The sequence below is a fragment of the Megascapheus bottae genome, chromosome 2 (assembly GCF_031878675.1).
Source record: "Megascapheus bottae isolate mThoBot1 chromosome 2, mThoBot2.hap1, whole genome shotgun sequence".
In the NCBI taxonomy this organism is placed as follows: domain Eukaryota; kingdom Metazoa; phylum Chordata; class Mammalia; order Rodentia; family Geomyidae; genus Megascapheus; species Megascapheus bottae.
This window is the reverse complement of record NC_143510.1, coordinates 8,615,931-8,638,536: the sequence shown is the minus strand read 5'-3', so window position 1 is coordinate 8,638,536 and position 22,606 is coordinate 8,615,931. Positions and strand designations below refer to the sequence as shown.

Sequence of the window (22,606 nt, the reverse complement as noted above, 5' to 3'; positions counted from 1 at the left end):
CCCCCAAGCTACATTCCAGCCCCAGGCACACTCTAAGAATTCTTTTTTTTTTTTGCCAGTCCTGGGCTTGAACTCAGGGCCTGAGCACTGTCCTTGGCTTTCTCAAGGATAGAGCTCTACTACTTGAGCCACAGGACCACTTCTGTTTTTTTTCTATGTATGTGGTACCAAGGAATTGAACCTGGGTCTTCATGCATGCCAGGCAAGCACTCTACCACTAGGCCAAACTCCTGGCCTTAAGGATTCTTTTACTGTTGGGGTTTTGAAGTTAGGTCATTATGCTTGTTACTCAGGTCCTCTACCACTTAGTCTTGTCTACAGCATCTTAGAAGCCATACTGGCAGAGCTAAGTGGATGGAACAGACTATAGTGTATAAAGGGTCACTTCCGACCCTTGACAGAAATTAACGAGCCTCTGGCTAGAATATAAAACATGTAATTTTTGGGGGGGATTGTGGGACTTGAACTTTGGGTTTGGGCACTGTCGCTCAGTCCTTCAGCTCAAGACTAGCTCTCTGCCACTTGAGCCACAGTGCCACTTCCAAAAACATGTATTTTGTTACTGTTTTATTTTTGTTTTTGTTTTTGTTTTTTTGCCAGTTCTGGGGCTTGAACTCAGGGCCTAAGCACTGTCCCTGAGCCAATCTGTGCTCAAGGCTAGGCTCTACCATTGAGCCACAGTACCACTTCCTGCCTTTTCTGAGTTGTTTATTGGAGATAAGAGTCTCATGGACTTTGCTGCCTGGGCTGTCTTTGAATATCAATCATCAGATTTCAGCCACCTAAGTAGTTAGGATTACAGGTGTGAGCCACCATCACCCAGTTTGTTTTTGTTTTGTCTTTTCATTTTTGGTACTGAGAATCAAACCTATAAGGGTTGCGTAAAGAATGCAGTTCAGGTAAAAGGGAGTTTATGAGGAGAAGCAAACCACTAGATATTGATGTACAGAGCATGGCAGGTAGTATTGCACGCGGCCTGACTGATGATGGAGAGCGATTACAAGCAAGAGTGTATGGGGATGTGACCTCAGAGCCTGAGGTCCTTTGCTGACTAGCAGTCAGATGACTGACAATAACAAGTGATTACTGATGGGAGGGAAGAGTTGACAGAACCCAGGATATTGCACTTACTAGGCAAGCAATTTGCCACTGAGCTACATCCCAGCCCTAGAACATGGCTTAATGTTGGATGATCTTAATGATTCACTTAGTCATGACTAAACAAACTATTCTCACTTCTATAAATATTAATATAGATTATAGAGAGAGATAGGTATCCATATAGAGAATATAGATATGTATCTATAGTTCTATATAGGCTCTATATGTCCATATAAACATATATTTATATCTGTAGATAGGTAGCTAGAGAAATAGATCGACAGATAGGTAGATATAGTGCCAATATTGGGCTTGAACTGAGGGAACTCTACCTTAGCTTTTTCACTCAAGATGGTCATTCACCCATGAGCCACTCTTCTGTTTCCAGCATTTTGCTGGTTAATTGGAGGTAGAAATCTCCTTCAACTTCCTGCCCAGGATGGCTTTGAACTTTGATCCTGAATTCTCAGCCCCCTGAGTAGCTAGGATTATAGGAGTGAGCTACTGAGCCTGGTTTGAATAGGAGTTCATTTTAGGTGGGGGAACGGAGGAGGGTGGATCAGTCCTGTAGCACTGGGTACTGTCCCTGAGTTCCTTTTGCTCTAGGTTAACACTCTATTACTTGAGTCACAGTGCCATTTCCAGCTTTTTCCCTGATTAATCCGAGATAAAAGTCTCATGGAATTTTTTGTCCAGGCTGATATTGAACCCAGAATCCTCACATCTCAGCCTACTGAGTAGCTATAATCATAGGAAGGAGCCACTAGCACCAGCTGAATATCAATATTCTTAAACTTAAATAAATAAAACAAAAACATTAAACATAAAAACCCTCTATCTTTGCTATGTGATCACATTATATCCAAGGATCTTTTCATTTGCATTCAATTAATTAGATTTGCTAAAACACGGGTGATGGATTCATGCAAGTCTCTTGGATAGCTGGCATATTAGAAGCACACTCCACTATCTTAATCAAAGATTTCCAAATCTTTATATGGAGATCTGGGGTCCTAGTGGTTACAGTAAAAATTAAAAATAAAACAATTTAAAAAAAAAACCTTTGATTTTTCAGATCATGCATTCAGTGTATGCAAAATTAGACTAACCTTACACTTGTAAAGTGTAATCATCTATTCTGTGATTCCTGACAGGGACTCACAAAAGGGTTAACTGTAACAGGACAGATGGGAGTCAAGGTAAATCTAATTGAGGGGTGATGGTGGGGTGTTCAGTGAAGTGGAACATCGCACACAGAAGGATACCTAGGTTAGGCCAGAGCTGGCAGTTGCCATAAGTGACTCCCATTACTGACAAACAACCAGAGGCAGCCATAGCGAGGAGGAGCAGGGGCATAAGAAACCTAGACAAAGGGCTAGAGCTGTGAACAGGACAGCAGTCAGCTATAGGAAGTAGGTCACTTCACTGACTTATAATGAGGCTGGGATGGTTTAATTCAAACTAGTTTGAATTCCTTGGGGGAAGAGACTTCTGAAAAGGAAGAACCAATTATGGGGAAAGTGATCAAGATTAGAAAAAAAAATTCAGCTGTCAGAATTAAGGTACAAGGAAGGTTGAAGGTCAGGTATTAGAACTGGAGAGTCAATGTTACATCTGAATTGATGTTGAGACTTTTGGGTACTGACCTACCTAGTATCATTTCAATGCCACCCCTACATTTTACTCTTTCCTGTTGCCAAGGATCAGGGCTGTTCCTGAAATCTGCAACTATGCATAAGACTTCAGATGAGGCCAAGGAAGGATTCAATATGATGGAACGATGTGTTGAAAGGAAAAAAGGCTGATATACAGGTGCATTTCTCCTGCCGTGACAAAATAACAGCCACTGTGTGCCAAAGGCTAATTTCCTGTTAAGTGTTGAAAGGGTCAGGAAGTGCATTCTGTGTCAGAAATGCAGTCATGTGCTACATAATTTATCAGTCAGTAATGACCACAGAGTATGACTATGGCACTGTAAGATTATAATAGGTCTGAAAATTGCATTTGTCTACTGACAATATTACCATTGTATTGTCATAGTACTCCTGAGTTTGTGATGATGCTGGTATAAACAAACACATTGGGTTCTATAATTATGTACAATTATCATACACATAGTAATGGATGATGATACATTACCATGTTACTTGGTTTATGTATGTACTATAATTTTATAATCATTTTGTAGCATATTCATGACTACAAAATATAGTTTATCATAAATCAGAATGTCATGTTATATCAGTAGCAACCGTCTCATGTTTAAGTCCTTTGATGCATCGAGAAAACCCAAGGAGTTATTTCATTTCACTTCCTCTTTTTGTTTGTGTCAGAATTTGGTGCTGAGCAAGAACTAAGAGTAATGGAAATGTCATTCTATACCCCCCCCCACACACACACATTTCCTAGGACTTGGGGGCTCCATCATTGAGCAGACCCCAGAATTGTCAAAACTCCCACGTGAAAGCATGGAACCCTTCTCTTGAACGTTGAAGGAGCAACACCAACCAAGCATAATACCAAGCTACGTTTGCCATCCACGCAAAGGAGTTTCCAAGTACGTATTTCCTCTTAGTTTTCACCTACCAATTTCTTTCACACACACTAGAACCACTTACCAAGTTAGTACTTAAAGTTTAGAGACAATGCTTTGGAGACCATTTTTGCTTCTGTCTGCATAACTGAAACGATGTAGACCTTCTATTGAAACTATTCTAGTGAAACGAGAAAAGTTGGCCGTTTATAATTCTTTAACAGCTGTGATTTCAAAAGGACCACAAGGTCTTCAGCTTTACTAGAAATTTAAATATCAAAGGGATCTAAAGTTCTAAGGAAGGAGGTCTATCTGAAGTACACCAGAAAGACAAAGGGCCCATGTCTTATCTCTATGTAGAAAATACAAACATATATGAAAACGCAGACAAGACAGGGCTGTATGCGTATCTACACAAACAAGTTGACCAAAGGATGTTAAGCTAAGAAGAGTCGAATGGTGTCACTCCTCTGAGCAGCTTAACTGCTTAACAAAATGAATACCAGGAAGCTGAAGCGTGGGTTGGTTGCTTGGTTTGCGTTTTTTTTTAGGGTTTTTTTTTCTGGGGGGGGGGGAGAGATTAGGGAAGGACAAGAATACATAAAAGGTGAACAAATGGAGTCATTCTATTCGACATACATTAGATAAAAGTTGAACAATGTCATTTGAGGGTATGGAATAACATCAACCACCACCGGTGGTGAAAAACCCAATACAACAGATGGCATTTACTGCTGCAGAGGCTGCTTGAACCGTCTCCCGTTTCACCCATCACCTTCCATTCCACCTTACCTTATGGCCTCTGTAGAAAGCAATTTCTTCCACATTGGCTATAATTCTAGAGTGCACATAGCGCAGATAGCCTTTCCTGTGAGCCTCTTTGGCCACCAACTTGCCAAATTTGGGAGAGCAGGTTTTCAACACTTTAGCCGTGGCATAGACCACGAGTCCCGATAGGAGGGTGGGTTCCATGGGGCTGGCTCCCCGGGACACCGCGGTCCGGATGAGGGTGTAGGAGGTGAGGATGACGTCCAGAATGGGCTTGGTCAGATTGGAATACAGGTGAGCCACGGACTGGGAGAACATCATGATGTCCTCGGTGAGCGACTGGTCGGGATTGGTGAGCCTCCCGCCCATGTCGATCACCTTGTAATAGGTCTGATTGGCGAGGTAGGCCTTATACGCGTGGTCTACCAGACGCGTCCGGAACGCCAAGGCCAGTTTGCACTCCAGGTACCGGATGGCGCTGTGGACGAAGGTGGCTGGAATGGCGATCAGGAGCCACTTGATCAGTTTGAGGATGAAAGCCCGGGGCTGCTTCTCCACGATGCTCTTGACGATCTTCCCGTCCAGACCGGCCACGTAGACGGACAGGAAGGTCCTGGAGACCAGAGCCACCTAGTGCAGGCACAACCACCCGGTTTCCGTGGTCACGACTCTGGGGAAGAGAATCTTGCGAAGTTGCAGCAGCTGCCTGAAAAAATCGGCGTTCAGCCCTGGCGCGGGCTTCCCGCCCGCCGCCCCTGCGCCCTGCAGCCTCGCCGGGTCCCCCGCGGGCCCGCGGGCGGCTCGGCTCTTCCCGCCGGGGCCCGACCGCGCCAAGCGCCGGCCAAGGACGGGACCGACCGTCCTCAGCGCGTACGCCGCGGCCACCAGGCAGGCGGCCCGCTTGACCGCCCCGGAGCGGGTCCACCTGGCCCGGCCGGGCGCCGCGGCGTGCAGCAGCAGGATCATCGTCCCCGGCGACCCTGCCTGCAGCCCGAGCCACAAAGGCGTTCCTCTCAAGCCGCCCCGCTCCGCAGGAGCGCCGGCCAGTGCTGCAGCGCGGCCTCCTCCCAGGCGAGCCTGGTCCCCCCTTCGCTCAGCTGCCGGCGCGGAGTGAGGGAGCCAGGCAAACCCCGCCGCCCCTGCCGGAAGATCCCTCCAGGCCCTGGCGGCCCGCGGCCCAGGCCCCGCCCCCAAGCTCCGCCCCCGGCTCCTGATTGGCTGACGGCGCGGTAGGCGCTCAGAATCCTTGCCCAAAGTCACTTCGAAACCCGCTGAAGTTTCAGCCTGGACAGCCCTTCCATCCCTTCTCTAGGCATCCCGACCCCCTTTGAGCAGAAAAGATTGACCTGAGCTGCACGGAGCTGGGGGTGGGGGTGGGTGGAGGACAGCAGGGAGAGGACTGACAGAAGATACAATGTAAAAACCCACGCGAGGAGAGCCCAAGAAGAAAGGGGCAAGTGCGGAGGGGCATGGGAGAAGAGATGGCATCCAGGAGAAAAAAGGCTTTGCAGTGCATGCTCTCTTATGCGGTGGTGGCTGTGGGTTCACGTGGATTCCCGGATCCCCAGGAAACCAGTAGTAACTGAGGAAGTTCCCTGCAAATAAACAGGGGGAAGTCTTCGGGGTTGAGAAAACAGCTAAGAAGGGGGGCCAGGAGTTTGGCCTAGTGGCAGAGTACTTGCCTACCATGCAGGAAGACCTGGGTTCGATTCCTCGGTACCACATACATAGAAAACAAAAAGCTGGAAGTGGTGCTGAGGCTCAAGTAGTAGAGCTCTAGCCTGGAGAAAGATCAAGGACAGTGCTCAGTCCTGAGCTCAAGCCTGGCCAAAAAAAAAAGAACTCAGAAGAGTCTTTGCTGTACAGTTACCTTCTTTTTTCTTTTTGCTTTTTGCCAGTCCTGGGCTTGAGCTCAGGGCCTGAGCACTGTCCTTGGTCTTTTTCAAGGCTACAGCTCTACCATTTGAGCCTCAGCACCACTTCTGGCTTTTTTTTTCTATGTATGTGGTACCGAGGAATCGAACCCGGGTCTTCGTGCATGCTAGGCAAGCACTCTACCACTAGGCCAAATTCCCGACCCACCCCACCCCACTTTTACCTCTGCATGCCTGCATTTGCTTGTCTTCAAATTAAAAAAAAAACAAAACCTCTTTAAAATAAGCATGATCTTTGTATTTGTATGGTTATTGTGACGATGGTGTGTAGAAAGGTTACAGTTACCTAAGTCAGGTAATGCATCACCTCTTCCCTCATTTTCTGTTAGTTTCCCCCGCCCCTCCTCCCTCACAAGTTGTATAGTTCATTTTCATCATACTGTCTAGTGAGTAACACTGCTGCATTTGTTCACTCTTTGTCCCATCACTTCTGAGCTACCATACCCAGCTTCAAGGTTCCTACCTGTTATTTTCAGCAGGGGATAGAGATGGTAAGCACTTGTATTTGTTTAGGGGGGGAGGTTCTACTAAAGGAGACTGAAGTTTGACGTCCTTTGTATTTTTACTCTGAGCGGCATGCGGCACTATATTAAAAATGTAACCATCTGGAACACCAACTGGATTCATTTCAAGAACTCCAGTGTCTCCTGCAAGTTTGTTTTCTCTGTGTTGTTTAAAATTAGAAATAATCGAATAGCTCCTTCCTATTTTTTTTGTTTCAGCTATTTGAAAAAAACATGTTTATTTTTTTTAAAGTCATCTCCCTAATAGGAGACTTCAACTACACAAGAGTTAAGCATGTTTTTCACATTTAACAGCAGGTGAAGTGCAATTTTTAGGTAAGTCTATTTATTTTGAATCTAAAAAAATATTTTTCTGTCTTTACTTCCCCCTACAACATACATACAAAGTTCTAGTCCACAGAAAATGATACCATGTGATGAAATCCATAGATTTGCTCCTGCTAGGCAAGCATTCTACCCCCCAAGCTACATTCCAGCCCCAGGCACACTCTAAGAATTCTTTTTTTTTTTTGCCAGTCCTGGGCTTGAACTCAGGGCCTGAGCACTGTCCTTGGCTTTCTCAAGGATAGAGCTCTACTACTTGAGCCACAGGACCACTTCTGTTTTTTTTCTATGTATGTGGTACCAAGGAATTGAACCTGGGTCTTCATGCATGCCAGGCAAGCACTCTACCACTAGGCCAAACTCCTGGCCTTAAGGATTCTTTTACTGTTGGGGTTTTGAAGTTAGGTCATTATGCTTGTTACTCAGGTCCTCTACCACTTAGTCTTGTCTACAGCATCTTAGAAGCCATACTGGCAGAGCTAAGTGGATGGAACAGACTATAGTGTATAAAGGGTCACTTCCGACCCTTGACAGAAATTAACGAGCCTCTGGCTAGAATATAAAACATGTAATTTTTGGGGGGGATTGTGGGACTTGAACTTTGGGTTTGGGCACTGTCGCTCAGTCCTTCAGCTCAAGACTAGCTCTCTGCCACTTGAGCCACAGTGCCACTTCCAAAAACATGTATTTTGTTACTGTTTTATTTTTGTTTTTGTTTTTGTTTTTTTGCCAGTTCTGGGGCTTGAACTCAGGGCCTAAGCACTGTCCCTGAGCCAATCTGTGCTCAAGGCTAGGCTCTACCATTGAGCCACAGTACCACTTCCTGCCTTTTCTGAGTTGTTTATTGGAGATAAGAGTCTCATGGACTTTGCTGCCTGGGCTGTCTTTGAATATCAATCATCAGATTTCAGCCACCTAAGTAGTTAGGATTACAGGTGTGAGCCACCATCACCCAGTTTGTTTTTGTTTTGTCTTTTCATTTTTGGTACTGAGAATCAAACCTATAAGGGTTGCGTAAAGAATGCAGTTCAGGTAAAAGGGAGTTTATGAGGAGAAGCAAACCACTAGATATTGATGTACAGAGCATGGCAGGTAGTATTGCACGCGGCCTGACTGATGATGGAGAGCGATTACAAGCAAGAGTGTATGGGGATGTGACCTCAGAGCCTGAGGTCCTTTGCTGACTAGCAGTCAGATGACTGACAATAACAAGTGATTACTGATGGGAGGGAAGAGTTGACAGAACCCAGGATATTGCACTTACTAGGCAAGCAATTTGCCACTGAGCTACATCCCAGCCCTAGAACATGGCTTAATGTTGGATGATCTTAATGATTCACTTAGTCATGACTAAAAAAACTATTCTCACTTCTATAAATATTAATATAGATTATAGAGAGAGATAGGTATCCATATAGAGAATATAGATATGTATCTATAGTTCTATATAGGCTCTATATGTCCATATAAACATATATTTATATCTGTAGATAGGTAGCTAGAGAAATAGATCGACAGATAGGTAGATATAGTGCCAATATTGGGCTTGAACTGAGGGAACTCTACCTTAGCTTTTTCACTCAAGATGGTCATTCACCCATGAGCCACTCTTCTGTTTCCAGCATTTTGCTGGTTAATTGGAGGTAGAAATCTCCTTCAACTTCCTGCCCAGGATGGCTTTGAACTTTGATCCTGAATTCTCAGCCCCCTGAGTAGCTAGGATTATAGGAGTGAGCTACTGAGCCTGGTTTGAATAGGAGTTCATTTTAGGTGGGGGAACGGAGGAGGGTGGATCAGTCCTGTAGCACTGGGTACTGTCCCTGAGTTCCTTTTGCTCTAGGTTAACACTCTATTACTTGAGTCACAGTGCCATTTCCAGCTTTTTCCCTGATTAATCCGAGATAAAAGTCTCATGGAATTTTTTGTCCAGGCTGATATTGAACCCAGAATCCTCACATCTCAGCCTACTGAGTAGCTATAATCATAGGAAGGAGCCACTAGCACCAGCTGAATATCAATATTCTTAAACTTAAATAAATAAAACAAAAACATTAAACATAAAAACCCTCTATCTTTGCTATGTGATCACATTATATCCAAGGATCTTTTCATTTGCATTCAATTAATTAGATTTGCTAAAACACGGGTGATGGATTCATGCAAGTCTCTTGGATAGCTGGCATATTAGAAGCACACTCCACTATCTTAATCAAAGATTTCCAAATCTTTATATGGAGATCTGGGGTCCTAGTGGTTACAGTAAAAATTAAAAATAAAACAATTTTAAAAAAAAACCTTTGATTTTTCAGATCATGCATTCAGTGTATGCAAAATTAGACTAACCTTACACTTGTAAAGTGTAATCATCTATTCTGTGATTCCTGACAGGGACTCACAAAAGGGTTAACTGTAACAGGACAGATGGGAGTCAAGGTAAATCTAATTGAGGGGTGATGGTGGGGTGTTCAGTGAAGTGGAACATCGCACACAGAAGGATACCTAGGTTAGGCCAGAGCTGGCAGTTGCCATAAGTGACTCCCATTACTGACAAACAACCAGAGGCAGCCATAGCGAGGAGGAGCAGGGGCATAAGAAACCTAGACAAAGGGCTAGAGCTGTGAACAGGACAGCAGTCAGCTATAGGAAGTAGGTCACTTCACTGACTTATAATGAGGCTGGGATGGTTTAATTCAAACTAGTTTGAATTCCTTGGGGGAAGAGACTTCTGAAAAGGAAGAACCAATTATGGGGAAAGTGATCAAGATTAGAAAAAAAAATTCAGCTGTCAGAATTAAGGTACAAGGAAGGTTGAAGGTCAGGTATTAGAACTGGAGAGTCAATGTTACATCTGAATTGATGTTGAGACTTTTGGGTACTGACCTACCTAGTATCATTTCAATGCCACCCCTACATTTTACTCTTTCCTGTTGCCAAGGATCAGGGCTGTTCCTGAAATCTGCAACTATGCATAAGACTTCAGATGAGGCCAAGGAAGGATTCAATATGATGGAACGATGTGTTGAAAGGAAAAAAGGCTGATATACAGGTGCATTTCTCCTGCCGTGACAAAATAACAGCCACTGTGTGCCAAAGGCTAATTTCCTGTTAAGTGTTGAAAGGGTCAGGAAGTGCATTCTGTGTCAGAAATGCAGTCATGTGCTACATAATTTATCAGTCAGTAATGACCACAGAGTATGACTATGGCACTGTAAGATTATAATAGGTCTGAAAATTGCATTTGTCTACTGACAATATTACCATTGTATTGTCATAGTACTCATGGGAGTTTGTGATGATGCTGGTATAAACAAACACATTGGGTTCTATAATTATGTACAATTATCATACACATAGTAATGGATGATGATACATTACCATGTTACTTGGTTTATGTATGTACTATAATTTTATAATCATTTTGTAGCATATTCATGACTACAAAATATAGTTTATCATAAATCAGAATGTCATGTTATATCAGTAGCAACCGTCTCATGTTTAAGTCCTTTGATGCATCGAGAAAACCCAAGGAGTTATTTCATTTCACTTCCTCTTTTTGTTTGTGTCAGAATTTGGTGCTGAGCAAGAACTAAGAGTAATGGAAATGTCATTCTATACCCCCCCCACACACACATTTCCTAGGATTTGGGGGCTCCATCATTGAGCAGACCCCAGAATTGTCAAAACTCCCACGTGAAAGCATGGAACCCTTCTCTTGAACGTTGAAGGAGCAACACCAACCAAGCATAATACCAAGCTACGTTTGCCATCCACGCAAAGGAGTTTCCAAGTACGTATTTCCTCTTAGTTTTCACCTACCAATTTCTTTCACACACACTAGAACCACTTACCAAGTTAGTACTTAAAGTTTAGAGACAATGCTTTGGAGACCATTTTTGCTTCTGTCTGCATAACTGAAACGATGTAGACCTTCTATTGAAACTATTCTAGTGAAACGAGAAAAGTTGGCCGTTTATAATTCTTTAACAGCTGTGATTTCAAAAGGACCACAAGGTCTTCAGCTTTACTAGAAATTTAAATATCAAAGGGATCTAAAGTTCTAAGGAAGGAGGTCTATCTGAAGTACACCAGAAAGACAAAGGGCCCATGTCTTATCTCTATGTAGAAAATACAAACATATATGAAAACGCAGACAAGACAGGGCTGTATGCGTATCTACACAAACAAGTTGACCAAAGGATGTTAAGCTAAGAAGAGTCGAATGGTGTCACTCCTCTGAGCAGCTTAACTGCTTAACAAAATGAATACCAGGAAGCTGAAGCGTGGGTTGGTTGCTTGGTTTGCGTTTTTTTTTAGGGTTTTTTTTTCTGGGGGGGGGGGAGAGATTAGGGAAGGACAAGAATACATAAAAGGTGAACAAATGGAGTCATTCTATTCGACATACATTAGATAAAAGTTGAACAATGTCATTTGAGGGTATGGAATAACATCAACCACCACCGGTGGTGAAAAACCCAATACAACAGATGGCATTTACTGCTGCAGAGGCTGCTTGAACCGTCTCCCGTTTCACCCATCACCTTCCATTCCACCTTACCTTATGGCCTCTGTAGAAAGCAATTTCTTCCACATTGGCTATAATTCTAGAGTGCACATAGCGCAGATAGCCTTTCCTGTGAGCCTCTTTGGCCACCAACTTGCCAAATTTGGGAGAGCAGGTTTTCAACACTTTAGCCGTGGCATAGACCACGAGTCCCGATAGGAGGGTGGGTTCCATGGGGCTGGCTCCCCGGGACACCGCGGTCCGGATGAGGGTGTAGGAGGTGAGGATGACGTCCAGAATGGGCTTGGTCAGATTGGAATACAGGTGAGCCACGGACTGGGAGAACATCATGATGTCCTCGGTGAGCGACTGGTCGGGATTGGTGAGCCTCCCGCCCATGTCGATCACCTTGTAATAGGTCTGATTGGCGAGGTAGGCCTTATACGCGTGGTCTACCAGACGCGTCCGGAACGCCAAGGCCAGTTTGCACTCCAGGTACCGGATGGCGCTGTGGACGAAGGTGGCTGGAATGGCGATCAGGAGCCACTTGATCAGTTTGAGGATGAAAGCCCGGAGCTGCTTCTCCACGATGCTCTTGACGATCTTCCCGTCCAGACCGGCCACGTAGACGGACAGGAAGGTCCTGGAGACCAGAGCCACCTAGTGCAGGCACAACCACCCGGTTTCCGTGGTCACGACTCTGGGGAAGAGAATCTTGCGAAGTTGCAGCAGCTGCCTGAAAAAATCGGCGTTCAGCCCTGGCGCGGGCTTCCCGCCCGCCGCCCCTGCGCCCTGCAGCCTCGCCGGGTCCCCCGCGGGCCCGCGGGCGGCTCGGCTCTTCCCGCCGGGGCCCGACCGCGCCAAGCGCCGGCCAAGGACGGGACCGACCGTCCTCAGCGCGTACGCCGCGGCCACCAGGCAGGCGGCCCGCTTGACCGCCCCGGAGCGGGTCCACCTGGCCCGGCCGGGCGCCGCGGCGTGCAGCAGCAGGATCATCGTCCCCGGCGACCCTGCCTGCAGCCCGAGCCACAAAGGCGTTCCTCTCAAGCCGCCCCGCTCCGCAGGAGCGCCGGCCAGTGCTGCAGCGCGGCCTCCTCCCAGGCGAGCCTGGTCCCCCCTTCGCTCAGCTGCCGGCGCGGAGTGAGGGAGCCAGGCAAACCCCGCCGCCCCTGCCGGAAGATCCCTCCAGGCCCTGGCGGCCCGCGGCCCAGGCCCCGCCCCCAAGCTCCGCCCCCGGCTCCTGATTGGCTGACGGCGCGGTAGGCGCTCAGAATCCTTGCCCAAAGTCACTTGGAAACCCGCTGAAGTTTCAGCCTGGACAGCCCTTCCATCCCTTCTCTAGGCATCCCCGACCCCCTTTGAGCAGAAAAGATTGACCTGAGCTGCACGGAGCTGGGGGTGGGGGTGGGTGGAGGACAGCAGGGAGAGGACTGACAGAAGATACAATGTAAAAACCCACGCGAGGAGAGCCCAAGAAGAAAGGGGCAAGTGCGGAGGGGCATGGGAGAAGAGATGGCATCCAGGAGAAAAAAGGCTTTGCAGTGCATGCTCTCTTATGCGGTGGTGGCTGTGGGTTCACGTGGATTCCCGGATCCCCAGGAAACCAGTAGTAACTGAGGAAGTTCCCTGCAAATAAACAGGGGGAAGTCTTCGGGGTTGAGAAAACAGCTAAGAAGGGGGGCCAGGAGTTTGGCCTAGTGGCAGAGTACTTGCCTACCATGCAGGAAGACCTGGGTTCGATTCCTCGGTACCACATACATAGAAAACAAAAAGCTGGAAGTGGTGCTGAGGCTCAAGTAGTAGAGCTCTAGCCTGGAGAAAGATCAAGGACAGTGCTCAGTCCTGAGCTCAAGCCTGGCCAAAAAAAAAAGAACTCAGAAGAGTCTTTGCTGTACAGTTACCTTCTTTTTTCTTTTTGCTTTTTGCCAGTCCTGGGCTTGAGCTCAGGGCCTGAGCACTGTCCTTGGTCTTTTTCAAGGCTACAGCTCTACCATTTGAGCCTCAGCACCACTTCTGGCTTTTTTTTTCTATGTATGTGGTACCGAGGAATCGAACCCGGGTCTTCGTGCATGCTAGGCAAGCACTCTACCACTAGGCCAAATTCCCGACCCACCCCACCCCACTTTTACCTCTGCATGCCTGCATTTGCTTGTCTTCAAATTAAAAAAAAAACAAAACCTCTTTAAAATAAGCATGATCTTTGTATTTGTATGGTTATTGTGACGATGGTGTGTAGAAAGGTTACAGTTACCTAAGTCAGGTAATGCATCACCTCTTCCCTCATTTTCTGTTAGTTTCCCCCGCCCCTCCTCCCTCACAAGTTGTATAGTTCATTTTCATCATACTGTCTAGTGAGTAACACTGCTGCATTTGTTCACTCTTTGTCCCATCACTTCTGAGCTACCATACCCAGCTTCAAGGTTCCTACCTGTTATTTTCAGCAGGGGATAGAGATGGTAAGCACTTGTATTTGTTTAGGGGGGGAGGTTCTACTAAAGGAGACTGAAGTTTGACGTCCTTTGTATTTTTACTCTGAGCGGCATGCGGCACTATATTAAAAATGTAACCATCTGGAACACCAACTGGATTCATTTCAAGAACTCCAGTGTCTCCTGCAAGTTTGTTTTCTCTGTGTTGTTTAAAATTAGAAATAATCGAATAGCTCCTTCCTATTTTTTTTGTTTCAGCTATTTGAAAAAAACATGTTTATTTTTTTTAAAGTCATCTCCCTAATAGGAGACTTCAACTACACAAGAGTTAAGCATGTTTTTCACATTTAACAGCAGGTGAAGTGCAATTTTTAGGTAAGTCTATTTATTTTGAATCTAAAAAAATATTTTTCTGTCTTTACTTCCCCCTACAACATACATACAAAGTTCTAGTCCACAGAAAATGATACCATGTGATGAAATCCATAGATTTGCTCCTGCTAGGCAAGCATTCTACCCCCCAAGCTACATTCCAGCCCCAGGCACACTCTAAGAATTCTTTTTTTTTTTTTTGCCAGTCCTGGGCTTGAACTCAGGGCCTGAGCACTGTCCTTGGCTTTCTCAAGGATAGAGCTCTACTACTTGAGCCACAGGACCACTTCTGTTTTTTTTCTATGTATGTGGTACCAAGGAATTGAACCTGGGTCTTCATGCATGCCAGGCAAGCACTCTACCACTAGGCCAAACTCCTGGCCTTAAGGATTCTTTTACTGTTGGGGTTTTGAAGTTAGGTCATTATGCTTGTTACTCAGGTCCTCTACCACTTAGTCTTGTCTACAGCATCTTAGAAGCCATACTGGCAGAGCTAAGTGGATGGAACAGACTATAGTGTATAAAGGGTCACTTCCGACCCTTGACAGAAATTAACGAGCCTCTGGCTAGAATATAAAACATGTAATTTTTGGGGGGGATTGTGGGACTTGAACTTTGGGTTTGGGCACTGTCGCTCAGTCCTTCAGCTCAAGACTAGCTCTCTGCCACTTGAGCCACAGTGCCACTTCCAAAAACATGTATTTTGTTACTGTTTTATTTTTGTTTTTGTTTTTGTTTTTTTGCCAGTTCTGGGGCTTGAACTCAGGGCCTAAGCACTGTCCCTGAGCCAATCTGTGCTCAAGGCTAGGCTCTACCATTGAGCCACAGTACCACTTCCTGCCTTTTCTGAGTTGTTTATTGGAGATAAGAGTCTCATGGACTTTGCTGCCTGGGCTGTCTTTGAATATCAATCATCAGATTTCAGCCACCTAAGTAGTTAGGATTACAGGTGTGAGCCACCATCACCCAGTTTGTTTTTGTTTTGTCTTTTCATTTTTGGTACTGAGAATCAAACCTATAAGGGTTGCGTAAAGAATGCAGTTCAGGTAAAAGGGAGTTTATGAGGAGAAGCAAACCACTAGATATTGATGTACAGAGCATGGCAGGTAGTATTGCACGCGGCCTGACTGATGATGGAGAGCGATTACAAGCAAGAGTGTATGGGGATGTGACCTCAGAGCCTGAGGTCCTTTGCTGACTAGCAGTCAGATGACTGACAATAACAAGTGATTACTGATGGGAGGGAAGAGTTGACAGAACCCAGGATATTGCACTTACTAGGCAAGCAATTTGCCACTGAGCTACATCCCAGCCCTAGAACATGGCTTAATGTTGGATGATCTTAATGATTCACTTAGTCATGACTAAAAAAACTATTCTCACTTCTATAAATATTAATATAGATTATAGAGAGAGATAGGTATCCATATAGAGAATATAGATATGTATCTATAGTTCTATATAGGCTCTATATGTCCATATAAACATATATTTATATCTGTAGATAGGTAGCTAGAGAAATAGATCGACAGATAGGTAGATATAGTGCCAATATTGGGCTTGAACTGAGGGAACTCTACCTTAGCTTTTTCACTCAAGATGGTCATTCACCCATGAGCCACTCTTCTGTTTCCAGCATTTTGCTGGTTAATTGGAGGTAGAAATCTCCTTCAACTTCCTGCCCAGGATGGCTTTGAACTTTGATCCTGAATTCTCAGCCCCCTGAGTAGCTAGGATTATAGGAGTGAGCTACTGAGCCTGGTTTGAATAGGAGTTCATTTTAGGTGGGGGAACGGAGGAGGGTGGATCAGTCCTGTAGCACTGGGTACTGTCCCTGAGTTCCTTTTGCTCTAGGTTAACACTCTATTACTTGAGTCACAGTGCCATTTCCAGCTTTTTCCCTGATTAATCCGAGATAAAAGTCTCATGGAATTTTTTGTCCAGGCTGATATTGAACCCAGAATCCTCACATCTCAGCCTACTGAGTAGCTATAATCATAGGAAGGAGCCACTAGCACCAGCTGAATATCAATATTCTTAAACTTAAATAAATAAAACAAAAACATTAAACATAAAAACCCTCTATCTTTGCTATGTGATCACATTATATCCAAGGATCTTTTCATTTGCATTCAATTAATTAGATTTGCTAAAACACGGGTGATGGATTCATGCAAGTCTCTTGGATAGCTGGCATATTAGAAGCACACTCCACTATCTTAATCAAAGATTTCCAAATCTTTATATGGAGATCTGGGGTCCTAGTGGTTACAGTAAAAATTAAAAATAAAACAATTTTAAAAAAAAACCTTTGATTTTTCAGATCATGCATTCAGTGTATGCAAAATTAGACTAACCTTACACTTGTAAAGTGTAATCATCTATTCTGTGATTCCTGACAGGGACTCACAAAAGGGTTAACTGTAACAGGACAGATGGGAGTCAAGGTAAATCTAATTGAGGGGTGATGGTGGGGTGTTCAGTGAAGTGGAACATCGCACACAGAAGGATACCTAGGTCAGGCCAGAGCTGGCAGTTGCCATAAGTGACTCCCATTACTGACAAACAACCAGAGGCAGCCATAGCGAGGAGGAGCAGGGGCATAAGAAACCTAGACAAAGGGCTAGAGCTGTGAACAGGACAGCAGTCAGCTATAGGAAGTAGGTCACTTCACTGACTTATAATGAGGCTGGGATGGTTTAATTCAAACTAGTTTGAATTCCTTGGGGGAAGAGACTTCTGAAAAGGAAGAACCAATTATGGGGAAAGTGATCAAGATTAGAAAAAAAAATTCAGCTGTCAGAATTAAGGTACAAGGAAGGTTGAAGGTCAGGTATTAGAACTGGAGAGTCAATGTTACATCTGAATTGATGTTGAGACTTTTGGGTACTGACCTACCTAGTATCATTTCAATGCCACCCCTACATTTTACTCTTTCCTGTTGCCAAGGATCAGGGCTGTTCCTGAAATCTGCAACTATGCATAAGACTTCAGATGAGGCCAAGGAAGGATTCAATATGATGGAACGATGTGTTGAAAGGAAAAAAGGCTGATATACAGGTGCATTTCTCCTGCCGTGACAAAATAACAGCCACTGTGTGCCAAAGGCTAATTTCCTGTTAAGTGTTGAAAGGGTCAGGAAGTGCATTCTGTGTCAGAAATGCAGTCATGTGCTACATAATTTATCAGTCAGTAATGACCACAGAGTATGACTATGGCACTGTAAGATTATAATAGGTCTGAAAATTGCATTTGTCTACTGACAATATTACCATTGTATTGTCATAGTACTCATGGGAGTTTGTGATGATGCTGGTATAAACAAACACATTGGGTTCTATAATTATGTACAATTATCATACACATAGTAATGGATGATGATACATTACCATGTTACTTGGTTTATGTATGTACTATAATTTTATAATCATTTTGTAGCATATTCATGACTACAAAATATAGTTTATCATAAATCAGAATGTCATGTTATATCAGTAGCAACCGTCTCATGTTTAAGTCCTTTGATGCATCGAGAAAACCCAAGGAGTTATTTCATTTCACTTCCTCTTTTTGTTTGTGTCAGAATTTGGTGCTGAGCAAGAACTAAGAGTAATGGAAATGTCATTCTATACCCCCCCCACACACACATTTCCTAGGATTTGGGGGCTCCATCATTGAGCAGACCCCAGAATTGTCAAAACTCCCACGTGAAAGCATGGAACCCTTCTCTTGAACGTTGAAGGAGCAACACCAACCAAGCATAATACCAAGCTACGTTTGCCATCCACGCAAAGGAGTTTCCAAGTACGTATTTCCTCTTAGTTTTCACCTACCAATTTCTTTCACACACACTAGAACCACTTACCAAGTTAGTACTTAAAGTTTAGAGACAATGCTTTGGAGACCATTTTTGCTTCTGTCTGCATAACTGAAACGATGTAGACCTTCTATTGAAACTATTCTAGTGAAACGAGAAAAGTTGGCCGTTTATAATTCTTTAACAGCTGTGATTTCAAAAGGACCACAAGGTCTTCAGCTTTACTAGAAATTTAAATATCAAAGGGATCTAAAGTTCTAAGGAAGGAGGTCTATCTGAAGTACACCAGAAAGACAAAGGGCCCATGTCTTATCTCTATGTAGAAAATACAAACATATATGAAAACGCAGACAAGACAGGGCTGTATGCGTATCTACACAAACAAGTTGACCAAAGGATGTTAAGCTAAGAAGAGTCGAATGGTGTCACTCCTCTGAGCAGCTTAACTGCTTAACAAAATGAATACCAGGAAGCTGAAGCATGGGTTGGTTGCTTGGTTTGCGTTTTTTTTTAGGGTTTTTTTTTGGGGGGGGAGAGATTAGGGAAGGACAAGAATACGTAAAAGGTGAACAAATGGAGTCATTCTATTCCACATACATTAGATAAAAGTTGAACAATGTCATTTGAGGGGATGGAATAACATCAACCACCACCGGTGGTGAAAAACCCAATACAACAGATGGCATTTACTGCTGCAGAAGCTGCTTGAAACGTCTCCCGTTTCACCCATCACCTTCCATTCCACCTTACCTTATGGCCTCTGTAGAAAGCAATTTCTTCCACATTGGCTATAATTCTAGAGTGCACATAGCGCAGATAGCCTTTCCTGTGAGCCTCTTTGGCCACCAACTTGCCAAATTTGGGAGAGCAGGTTTTCAACACTTTAGCCGTGGCATAGACCACGAGTCCCGATAGGAGGGTGGGTTCCATGGGGCTGGCTCCCCGGGACACCGCGGTCCGGATGAGGGTGTAGGAGGTGAGGATGACGTCCAGAATGGGCTTGGTCAGATTGGAATACAAGTGAGCCACGGACTGGGAGAACATCATGATGTCCTCGGTGAGCGACTGGTCGGGATTGGTGAGAATCCGGTCCATGTCGATCACCTTGTAATAGGTCTGATTGGCGAAGTAGGCCTTATACGTGTGGTCTACCAGACGCGTCCGGAAGGCCAAGGCCAGTTTGCACTCCAGGTACCGGATGGCGCTGTGGACGAAGGTGGCTGGAATGGCGATCGGGAGCCACTTGATCAGTTTGAGGATGAAAGCCCGGGGCTGCTTCTCCACGATGCTCTTGACGATCTTCCCGTCCAGACCGGCCACGTAGATGGACAGGAAGGTCCTGGACACCAGAGCCACCGAGTGCAGGCACAGCCACCCGGTTTCCGTGGTCACGACTCTGGGGAAGAGAATCTTGCGAAGTTGCAGCAGCTGCCTGAAAAAATCGGCGTTCAGCCCTGGCGCGGGCTTCCCGCCCGCCGCCCCTGCGCCCTGCAGCCTCGCCGGGTCCCCCGCGGGCCCGCGGGCGGCTCGGCTCTTCCCGCCGGGGCCCGACCGCGCCAAGCGCCGGCCAAGGACGGGACCGACCGTCCTCAGCGCGTACGCCGCGGCCACCAGGCAGGCGGCCCGCTTGACCGCCCCGGAGCGGGTCCACCTGGCCCGGCCGGGCGCCGCGGCGTGCAGCAGCAGGATCATCGTCCCCAGCGACCCTGCCTGCAGCCCGAGCCACAAAGGCGTTCCTCTCAAGCCGCCCCGCTCCGCAGGAGCGCCGGCCAGTGCTGCAGCGCGGCCTCCAGCATCCCGCAGCGAGCCGCCGGCCTCCTCCCAGGCGAGCCTGGTCCCCCCATCGCTCAGCTGCCAGTGCGGAGTGAGGGAGCCAGGCAAACCCCGCCACCCCTGCCGGGAAGATCCCTCCAGGCCCCGGCGGCCCGCGGCCCAGGCCCCGCCCCCAAGCTCCGCCCCCGGCTCCTGATTGGCTGACGGCGCGGTAGGCGCTCAGAATCCTTGCCCAAAGTCACTTTGAAACCCGCTGAAGTTTCAGCCGGGACAGCCCTTCCATCCCTTCTCTAGGCATCCCGACCCCCTTTGAGCTGAAAAGATTGACCTGAGCTGCACGGAGCTGGGGGTGGGGGTGGGTGGAGGACAGCAGGGAGAGGACTGACAGAAGATACAATGTAAAAACCCACGCGAGGAGAGCCCAAGAAGAAAGGGGCAAGTGGGGAGGGGCATGGGAGAAGAGATGGCATCCAGGAGAAAAAAGGCTTTGCAGTGCGTGCTCTCTTATGCGGTGGTGGCTGTGGGTTCACGTGGATTCTTGGATCCCCAGGAAACCAGTAGTAACTGAGGAAGTTCCCTGCAAATAAACAGGGGGAAGTCTTCAGGGTTGAGAAAACAACTAAGAAGCGGGGCCAGGAGTTTGGCCTAGTGGCAGAGTACTTGCCTACCATCCAGGAAGACCTGGGTTCGATTCCTCGGTACCACATACATAGAAAACAAAAAGCTGGAAGTGGTGCTGACGCTCAAGTAGTAGAGCTCTAGCCTGGAGAAAGATCAAGGACAGTGCTCAGTCCTGAGCTCAAGCCTGGCCAAAAAAAAAAGAAGAAGAAAGAAAAGTCTTTGCTGTACAGTTACCTTCTTTTTTCTTTTTGCTTTTTGCCAGTCCTGGGCTTGAGCTCAGGGCCTGAGCACTGTCCTTGGTCTTTTTCAAGGCTACAGCTCTACCATTTGAGCCTCAGCACCACTTCTGGCTTTTTTTTTCTATGTATGTGGTACCGAGGAATCGAACCCGGGTCTTCGTGCATGCTAGGCAAGCACTCTACCACTAGGCCAAATTCCCGACCCACCCCACCCCACTTTTACCTCTGCATGCCTGCATTTGCTTGTCTTCAAATTAAAAAAAAAAACAAAACCTCTTTAAAATAAGCATGATCTTTGTATTTGTATGGTTATTGTGACGATGGTGTGTAGAAAGGTTACAGTTACCTAAGTCAGGTAATGCATCACCTCTTCCCTCATTTTCTGTTAGTTTCCCCCGCCCCTCCTCCCTCACAAGTTGTATAGTTCATTTTCATCATACTGTCTAGTGAGTAACACTGCTGCATTTGTTCACTCTTTGTCCCATCACTTCTGAGCTACCATACCCAGCATCAAGGTTCCTACCTGTTATTTTCAGCAGGGGATAGAGATGGTAAGCACTTGTATTTGTTTAGGGGGGGAGGTTCTACTAAAGGAGACTGAAGTTTGACGTCCTTTGTACTTTTACTCTGAGAGGCAGGCAGCACTATAATAAAAATGTAACCATCTGGAACACCAACTGGATTCATTTCAAGAACTCCATTGTCTCCTGCAAGTTTGTTTTCTCTGTGTTGTTTAAAATTAGAAATAATCGAATAGCTCCTTCCTATTTTTTTTGTTTCAGCTATATGAAAAAAACATGTTTATTTTTTTTAAAGTCATCTCCCTAATAGGAGACTTCAACTACACAAGAGTTAAGCATGTTTTTCACATTTAACAGCAGGTGAAGTGCAATTTTTAGGTAAGTCTATTTATTTTGAATCTAAAAAAAATATTTTTCTGTCTTTACTTCCCCCTACAACATACATACAAAGTTCTAGTCCACAGAAAATGATACCATGTGATGAAATCCATAGATTTGCTCCTGCTAGGCAAGCATTCTACCCCCCAAGCTACATTCCAGCCCCAGGCACACTCTAAGAATTCTTTTTTTTTTTTTTTGCCAGTCCTGGGCTTGAACTCAGGGCCTGAGCACTGTCCTTGGCTTTCTCAAGGATAGAGCTCTACTACTTGAGCCACAGGACCACTTCTGTTTTTTTTTCTATGTATGTGGTACCAAGGAATTGAACCTGGGTCTTCATGCATGCCAGGCAAGCACTCTACCACTAGGCCAAACTCCTGGCCTTAAGGATTCTTTTACTGTTGGGGTTTTGAAGTTAGGTCATTATGCTTGTTACTCAGGTCCTCTACCACTTAGTCTTGTCTATAGCATCTTAAGAAGCCATACTGGCAGAGCTAAGTGGATGGAACAGACTATAGTCTATAAAGGGTCACTTCCGACCCTTGACAGAAATTAACAAGCCTCTGGCTAGAATATAAAACATGTAATTTTGGGGGGGGGATTGTGGGACTTGAACTTTGGGTTTGGGCACTGTCGCTTAGTCCTTCAGCTCAAGACTAGCTCTTTGCCACTTGAGCCACAGTGCCACTTCCAAAAACATGTATTTTGTTACCGTTTTATTTTTGTTTTTGTTTTTTTTTTGCCAGTTCTGGGGCTTGAACTCAGGGC

General features: G+C 45.6%; 3 pseudogenes; all 3 read right to left on the bottom strand.

Moving 5' to 3' along the window:
- Nucleotides 1–4,274: 4,274 nt before the first annotated feature.
- On the bottom strand, nucleotides 4,275–5,414 carry LOC150066365 (ATP-binding cassette sub-family D member 2 pseudogene; annotated as a pseudogene).
- Nucleotides 5,415–11,590: 6,176 nt separating this feature from the next.
- Nucleotides 11,591–12,730, bottom strand: LOC150066364 (ATP-binding cassette sub-family D member 2 pseudogene; annotated as a pseudogene).
- Nucleotides 12,731–19,026: 6,296 nt separating this feature from the next.
- On the bottom strand, nucleotides 19,027–19,998 carry LOC150066363 (ATP-binding cassette sub-family D member 2 pseudogene; annotated as a pseudogene).
- Nucleotides 19,999–22,606: the final 2,608 nt, after the last annotated feature.